Raw genomic sequence first — 9,921 nt, 5'->3', positions numbered from 1 at the left:
AATTTAGGTTCATTTTAAAGTTTTAAAGAGAAACCGCGAGTTTCCCAAATGTGTTGTAGTATAGCATAAATTAAAGTGTGGGTCCTAAATCATTAACTTGAGTGTTTTAATATTATTTTTAAGTGATTTAGTTGAGGAATAATATTGCTGATCAGGCTTGGCTAAGTGGAACTGAGGAATAATCTTGCTGATCAGGCTTGGCTAGGTGGCTAAGTAATTAAATTGTAAGTGGCCGAACCAGGTTCATTTCGAGCCCTAACTATTTAGCAGGCTAACAAAAATGTAAGAATGACTGAATAATTCTGTGATTGATATTATTCTAGATGATTAGTTGATGTGATGTATGTTGACTATTTGTATAGCATGATTCGGAATGAGAATGAGGCTTACACATGATATATTTGTATGAATGATTTGCTATGAAATATTTGAAAGACTGTATACATGCACTCGGAAAAGAATTTTAAGTTATCTGAGATTGTGATATGTTAAACACATCATCTTAATGGTGAATTGAAAGTTGGATAAATGATCCTGTAATGCCCCAAAAATTTAAGAGTCTAATTGTGAGAATCTGCAGTAAGTAATTTTTGTATCTCTGGTTCTGAGCTCTGCTTTTGTATTTGAGGTCTAAAGTTCGAATTGCATTGCTAAAGTTTTGTTATTTTAAATCAATCCTTATCCTTGTGTTGGGTGGTTAAGTGCAATTCTGGGTAAATAGGTGTCAAGAATGAGGCTGCTGGTTCACTGGTTAAGCATATGTCTGTATTTTGTTGGTTTCGAGTTCGAGTCCCATCATACGCATTACGAAATATTTTTTTTTTGCAAATGCCGAAGGGTGGTGGTTAACTTAAAACATTCTATCGTTCTTTTATTTATCTTTTTAAACTTTAGTTCCTTAGTTCTCCTTTCTTCCCTCTTTTATTTTTTCTTCTTTCGACAATTGATTATTATGTGAATTGTAAAGTCTGGGTGCTTGTGAGGTCAATTTCGCGTAGGGATATTGCAAAAGACGTTAATCTGCCATATTAGTTTGATTTTTTCTGTTTCGTATGAGGTTCTGGGTAGTCTCTATATTGTTTCTACATCAAAACGAAAATAGTGCATACCGAAAACTATAATTTTGTAAGTTTTTAGATCACCAAAAATGGTGGTTGTCGATGCCAAATGGCTAGGCACACGGGCGTGTGTCTTGGCCATATCAACTACATAAGCGTGTGTCTCGGCCGTGTGAGCCACACGGGCGTGTGGCAGGCCGTGTGACCGATCGTATAACTCACTGTTCATCAAATTGGGCCATACAGGCTAGCACGCGGGCGTGTGACCAGGCCGTGTGTGGCTAAAGTAGCGCAAGGTTCACACAAGCATGAGACGCGAGCGTGTACCTAGGCCGTGTAACTCACTGTTTGTGACTTAGGACCACACGGGTAAGCACACGAGCGTATACCCAGGCCGTGTGAGTCACATGGGTAAGGACACGATCATGTGTCCAAGCTGTGTAACTCTCTATTTATATGTTGGAACTACACAAGAAGAGGGCATAGGTGTGTGCCTAGGCCGTGTGAGCCACACGGACAAAGACCCATTTTTGAGGCCGTAAATGAGGTTTATGACTGATAATGATATCTCCATTGTATGAATGATCTGAACTTGATTGAGTGAGAACTCTCTGATACTTTGCAACTGACATATGAATGTTGTAACTATAAATGCATTGTGAATATCTGTACTCCGCATATACATGGGTTGAGATGTTGTGAAAAAGGAAGTAACTTACTCTAAATCAGTGGTTAAGCCACTATGTGAATAATTTCGATCCTGGCGCTTGACGCATTGTGATCCAGCAGCTAAGTTGTGTTGCTGTAAATGTGTCGAATAGACACTCTGTGGTGTGTAGGGATGGAAGGGAATTGAATGTCCTTAACGATGTGTTGGGATGGTCAAAGATGGTATGTAGCGAATGGGTTCTAGGAATGTTTGTATCTGAATTTGATCAGTAACATATATATGAATTTTCATATATATAAATATCTGTGTACAACTAATTTATTTTGAATCTGAATTGTAAACAGTCCTATACAGAACCGAATCTCTGAATATGGACTACTTTATAAATGAATACTAATTGAATAACTTAACTTCTATTACACACTGAGTTTACAACTTATTTTGTTTGGTTGGATTTAGGTGATCCCCAAGCTTGAGCGGGTCAGCGTAGCAGATGCTCGTTCAAGCATTTACCTTTCCTTAAGTAGTTGTTAGGATTTCAGTAACTATATTAGGACGAGTCTGGAAGGTTATGTACTTAATTCGTTTTATGATGAATGTTTTATAAAGTATGGTTTAACTTTATTATGTGTTGTGTGATAATTGCTAAGTGATAAGCTAACTCCTAAAATTTGGGCTAGACATGCAAGCCGGGTTTAGGCTGTTCCATTTAGTGGTATTAGAGCCAGGTTTGACAACACTCGGACTGTGTTTGAGCTCATAATGTGTGAAAAAAGAAATTAGTGACAATTTTGTATTTGAATTAATAAGAAAACCCTGAAACTTTAACAATGACCGAGCCTTTGACGCTGGCCCTGTAAGTATTTTTGTTCTGTTATACAGATAGTGATACCTAAATTATTACTGGTAACAAAATGCTTCGAACGTGAACGGGTGAAATCCTCTTGTTGGATGTCTGAACTGATCTGTGTACCCTGACATTGTAGCTAGATTGTCATAATGAGTTCGCACGGTAGTCATGGACGTGGTATGTGAGGGCGTCGAGGACACCGAGGAGGAGCTTGGGTTGAGTCATCCTCTATGGGTAGCATGCCCAATCTAGAGACCAGCGAGACTGTTGGTACTCCCAATACTGAGATGGAGACCCAGGCTTCGACGGCTGAGGACGACGCTGTAATACCCTAACTCGTATTCATAGCTGGAATAGGGTTACGAGCCATTACCGATTAACCACAACATAAATCATACATTTCACAACTCAGTAAATATTCAATAACAAATAAAATTCATTAACAAACACAATGTCCCTTAATTAGGTCCACAAGACCTTAAACATTCTTTAAAGAAGGTTCGGAACTAAACCGATCACATATGCAAACTTTGGGAAACTTAGAAAATTTTCAAATATTCAGGTGTCACACGCCCGTGTGAGCTGGTCATGTGCCTCACATAGCCACCGACACGCCCATGTAAATAGGTCGTGTGCCTCACACTGCCACCAGACACACCCGTGTCACAGGTCGTGTGAAAATAGGGCATACATACTGACTTGTACCACATGGCTGGAGACACGCCCGTATGCCATGGCCGTGAGAAAATTAGGGAGGTTACTGACTTGGCCACACGGCCGACCATGCGCCCATGTGCTAGCCCATGTGCCACACACGACCAATAGACACGCCCGTGTGCCTAGGCAGTGTCAAAATAGTAGGATATACCGACTTAATTCGAAAGGGTACCCTAGGGGACACATGGCCATACAGCATGGCCGTGTGTCTCACACAGCTTAGACACATGCCCGTGTGGACAAAAATAGGCCATTTGCAAAGCCAATTTGCCACCCTTTTCTCATGCACACCTAGCCATCAAAATGCTATCATTTCAACACATATATAGGCAGCCAAAACATGCTAATTCACTCACATATCATGCCATCTAGCATTAACCATTACAATTACTCAATTCCTTATTCAAAATATGCCAAATTATTAAGCCAAAATCATCATAACTTACATATCTCCTACATGATTTTTTTTCACCTTTCTATCAAACAAATCATGATTTTCAAACATACCAAATCATCATCTATAATTCATACCAAAATATACCATTTCTCAAGCATTAATATATCAACTAATAACTAACCAAATGAGCAACCACTTAGCCATACCAACAATCATGGCAAACATGCCAAAACACATGATAATTTATAAACATCTCATGTATCACTTGCCAACTCAAATGGTCATACACATCAATATTTACAAGCCAAGTCTCATGGCTAATATCATGACTCAAAACATACCAAAATGACACTAGACTATACATGCCATATACCATATATAGAAAGCTTCCAAAAGTACCAATAAGATGATCGATAGTGTGATGACGTTTCCTGACAATTCCAAGTCCAAGCTAGCTTCGATAATCTATAAAACATAGACAAATAACGCATAGTAAGCTTCGCACCTTAGTAAGTTCGTACTTATTATACTCAACAGTTCAAAATATACAAATCATCATTTCATACTAATTGATATCTAATTCATGGTGACTAACAAAATTTTCTCATATTTACTCAAGTGTTTATAAACAAACTCATAACTTCTTCTATTTGAATTTCATGCTTTATATGTACATACCTGTACAAATTCATATCGAACTCATACCTTTACATGATACTGTCGAATACTCAGATTCTCGCACACTAAGTGCCAAAGCATAGCTGAAGCTATTACAATCTCGCACACTAAGTGCCTTTCATAGCCGAAGCTATCTCAGTCTCGCACACTAAGTGCCATATATGGTCGAAGCTATTCCGAATCACACACTAAGTGCTTTATATAGCCAAAGCTATCTCAATACGCACACTAAGTGCCAAACTTAATCAATTTATCATCATACACAACCATCATCTCATATATATAATTTATGCAATATTAACGCATTACAAACATAATTGTAACAATGTTCATCACGTACGAACTTACCTCGGATGTAAAAATAAATAAACTAGTCGATTAGTCGAGTACTTTATTCTTACCTTGATCTAAGTCTGGGTTCCTCTTTTCTTGATCTATACATTAAAAATTAACTCATTTATTCATTGATTCATTCAATTTAATCCACAAACACATATTTGGGCATTTTTACATTTTGCCCTTAAAATTCTACATTTATTCAATTCAGTCCCTATTTCATAAATACACAAAATGCAATAAGACCTATACCTAGCCAAATTTCATATAGGTCTCTAGCAGCCCATATTTTTCTTTTATTTCACATTTCAACCCCTCAATTTACAAAATTCACAATTTAATCCTTATTTGTCATTTTTGTCAAAAATCACTTTACAAAACATTAAAATCTATCACCAATTATTCATTTTCAATCATCAACATTCAAAAACACTAAGCTATCATCAATAGCAACTCACAAATTCATCAACCAATTTAGAAATTAGGGTACGGGTTAGTTAGAATACGAAGCAACGATTACAAAATATAGAAATCATTAAAAATCGAGCTCGAAACATACCTCAATTAAGCCATACAAATGTCGAACCCTAAATGAGCTTCAATATTTTATTTTCTTTTGATTTTCGATGGAAGATGATGATAATGAAGCCAAATTTTGTTTTCTTTTATTAATAATAACATTAATAAACAAATTACCAATTTAACCTTAATTAAAACCATTTAAAACATTCATTTAATGTCCATTTATGTCCATTCCCACTATCCATGGTCTAATTGCAACATAAGGACCTTTCATTTAATAAGCCATGGCAATTAAGCACTTTTAACAAGTGGAATGCAACTTTTGCATTTTACGCAATTTAGTTCTTTTCTCAAATTAACCACTTAAACGATAAAATTATTTCACGAAATTTTCACACATATATAATCACATGCTATAAACACCAAAAATAATATTAAAAATAATTTTTGACCTCGGATTTATGGTTCTGATACCACTATTTAGATTTAGCTAAAAATTCGGCTGTTACAACTCTCCCCCCTTAAGGATTTTCTTCCCTGAAAATCTTACCAGTGAATAGGTTTGGATATTATTTTCTCATAGCATCCTCGGGTTCCCACGTAGCTTCTTCAACCCCATGTCGATGCCATAATACTTTCACTAGTGCTATTTTTTTATTTCTCAGCTCTTTGATCTCCCAAGCTAGAATTCGGATCAGTTCCTCATTGTACAATAAATCTGACTGAATCTCAACTTCGGTCAGGGAAATAACATGCGAAGGATCAGATCTTTATCTTCTAAGCATCAATACATGGAATACATTGTGAATCTTTTCTAACTTAGATGGTAATGCTAGCCGATAAGCAACTGATCTAACTCGCTCAATAATATTATACGGTCCAATGTATTTCGAACTCAACTTTCCTTTTTTGCCGAATCTGGTTATTTTCTTCCACGATGAAACTTTCAAAAATACTCTATCCCGGATCTGAAACACAATATCTTTCCGTTTCAAGTCTGCATAAGATTTCTATCGATTCGATGCTGCTTTCGGACTATCACGAATTACTTTCACTTTTTCTTCTGTTTCTCTAATCAAATCAACCCGTGAATCTTATTCTCACTAAGTTTAGTCCAATATAACGGTGTTCGACACTTTCGATCGTATAAAGCTTCTAAGGTGCCATTTTAATACTCGATTGGAAACTATTGTTATACGTAAATTCAATCAATGGAAAATACTTTTCCTTCGTACCATCGAACTCAAGAATGCAACATCTCAACATATCCTCGAGTATCTGTATAACTCGCTCAGATTGACCATCCATTTGCAGGTGAAATGCGGTACTGAAATGTAGTTTTGTACCTAGTGCATCTTGCAATTTCTTCCAAAACCTTGATGTGAACCTCGGATCTCTATTCGAAACAATAGAAATAGGTACTCCGTGTAATCTCACAACCTTAGATATATAAAACTCAGCTAACTTTTCTAGTGAATAGCCTGTTCGTACCGGAATGAAATGAGCTGATCAACAACAACCCAGATCGCATTGAACTCAGCTTTAACTTGCTGACAAATCAAACATTTAAAAATGAATTCTGAAATGTCACGTTTCATACCATGCCACCAATAGAGCTGTTTCAAATCATTATACATTTTCGTGCTTCCTAGATGAACAGATAAATGACTACTATGTGCTTCATTCAAAATCATCCGAATCAACTTTGAATTTCTTGGAACACACATTCGACCTCTGAATCTCAAACAATCATCTGAATCAACTTGAAACTCTGAATCAGGGTTTGAATCACATTAAGCTTGTTTTACTAACATTTCATTATCAGCTTTTTGATCTTCACAAATCTGTTGTACAAACAACAGTCTCGCTTTCAATTCAGCTAAAATTGATCCATCATCAGATAGAACCAACTGAGTATTCATTGCATGTAGAGCAAATAAAGATTTTCGGCTTAATGCGTCAGAAACAACATTTGCTTTTCCGGATAGTAGTCAATTACTAACTCGTAGTCTTTTAGCAATTCTAGCCATTTTCGCTATCGCAAATTCAAATCTTTCTAAGTCATCAGGTATTTCAAACTTTTGTGATCTGAATACACATGACATTTCTCACCGAACAAATAATGGCACCAAATCTTCAATGCAAACACAATGGCTGCTAACTCTAAATTGTGCATCGGGTAATTCTTTTTATGCAGTTTCAACTGTCTCGAGGCATAAGCTATGACTTTGCCTTCTTGCATCAAAATGTAGCCTAGACCATTCAACGATTCATCACTATAGATCACAAATTCTTCACCCGATTCTGGCTAAAGTAATACTTGAGCTTCAGTCAATAAAGCTTTTAACTGTTCAAAACTTTTCTGACATTTATCAGACCACTCAAACTTAACATCTTTTTGAAGCAATCTTGTCATCAGAGTTGCAATCATCGAAAATCCTTTTACAAACCGTCTATAATATCTCACTAGCCCTTGAAAACTGCGAACCTTAGAAACATTTCTCGGAGGTTTCCAATCCATTATTGCAGAAATCTTGCTCGAATCGACTTGAATACCCAATGCTGATTCAATATGCCCCAAAAAACCAACCTCGCGCAACCAGAATTCACATTTAATGAACTTTGCATATAACTGCTTATCACGCACAGTCTGCAATACAATTCTTAAATGTTCGGCATGCTCAGTTATCTCGTGAATATATCAATATATCGTCAATAAATACAACAAAAAATTGATCTAAATACGGTCTAAAAATCTGGTTCATTAAATCCATAAAGATAGCAGGTGCATTTGTTAGTCTGAAAGGCATAGCTAAGAATTCATAATGTCCGTACCTCGTTCCAAAGGCAGTCTTTGGCACATCAGAGTCTTTAACTCGCAACTGATAATAACCCGATCTCAAATCTATCTTTGAAAACACTGTAACCCCTTTCAATTGATCAAAAAAATCATCTATCCGTGGTAAAGGGTACTTGTTCTTGATTGTCACTTTATTAAGTTATCAGTAATCTACAAACATTCTCATCTTGCCATCTTTCTTTTTCACAAACAACATGGGAGCACCCCAAGGCAAAAAAATCTTTCGTGCAAATACTCTATCCGTCAGTTCTTGCAATTGAGCTTTCAATTCTTTTAACTCTGTTAGAGCCATTCTGTATAGAGCTATCGATATCAGCGTTATACCCAGCATTAACTCAATGCCAAACTCAACCTCTCGGATTAATGGTAAACCCGGTAACTCTTCAGGAAACACATTTGGACACACAACTGGCATTGATTTGATCTTCTTTTCAGTCACCTTCGTACCAAGTACATAAGCAAAATAAGTTTCGTAACCCCTTCTCACATATTTCTGAGTCAACATCGATGAAATCACTACTGGCAAGCCATTCAGATCATCTAACTCAATCTGGATAATCTTATTATTTTGACATCCCATATCAATCATTTTTCATTTGTAATTCACAACCGTATCATGTAACGTTAGCCAATCCATACCCAGAATTATATTAAATTCATCAAATGGCAACAACATTAAATCAGCCAGAAAGCAATTATCCTGAATTATCAACGGACAGTTCTTGTACACTTTATCAACCAACACAAATTTGCCTAAAATGTTTGATACTCTAATTACAAATTCAGTAGACTCTACAGGCAAAGTCTTACTGGATACTAAATTCACACATACATACGAATGAGTTGAACATGGATCTATCAATGCAATAACTTTAGTATCATATAGAGTAAAAGTACCAGTGATAACATTTAGAGATGACGCTTATTCGCGAGCGCGAATAGCGTAGGCTCGTGCAGGTGCTCTGCATCAGATCTCGCAGCAGTGTCTCATGTCGCTCCTCTACCACCACTAACATTTCCAACATTACAAGATGGTCTCCCTCTAATAGCAGTGTTACTTGGCCTCGTACTCTGAGCATTATCTTCTTTAGCTAACTCTAGCAATCTCTGATAAAATGATCTCGTGAACCACAACTGTAACAAGTTTTATTATTATTTTTCACTCAGCAATCTCTAAAATGTCGTCTTCTACACTGTTGACACTCAGGTTTAACATCTTTTACGTTACCAATACTCAATACTGATGTGGCTTGAGCTTTAGGGTTAGTGTATTGCTTTTCGAGACCTCTATTCTGATATCCCACTGAAGCTGTCGATCGGTTAAAATAGTCTTTTGATTTCTTCAACAAAGATTGATAAGATTTACTCATTAATATCTTCCTCAAATCTCTTGCCTCTAAATTAGCCTTTCTCTTTTCTCGGCTAAAATCTTTCAGCTTTGCATGCTCGTTTAACTAGCGTGAATTCTTTCAAAGCTAATATCCCGACCAAAAGTTTAATATCTTCATTCATCCCTTCAATAAACCTCTTACACATTATTTCTTCAGTTGGAACATATTCCCAAGCGTACTTACTCAACCGTACAAATTCCCTCTCGTACTCGCTTACAGTCAAGTGGCTGATAAACCGTAATTTATACATATTTTTACCCCATGTTTAACGCATTTTATGGATGATTTCCTATTAGAATTGGTGAATTCGATGCTCCTAATGCTTTAACTTCATGTTTTATACTTAGGAGAGCATAGGAGAGCGAAAGGAACGAGAAACGGGCCAAAAACAGAGAAAATGGGCCAAAGTATGAAATCAACACGACTTGGACCTCCTCACACG

This window comes from Gossypium arboreum, chromosome 7 (genome assembly GCF_025698485.1).
Source record: "Gossypium arboreum isolate Shixiya-1 chromosome 7, ASM2569848v2, whole genome shotgun sequence".
NCBI classification, from domain to species: Eukaryota; Viridiplantae; Streptophyta; class Magnoliopsida; order Malvales; family Malvaceae; genus Gossypium; species Gossypium arboreum.
The sequence above is the reverse complement of the archived record's forward strand: the minus strand, read 5'-3'. Positions refer to the sequence as shown.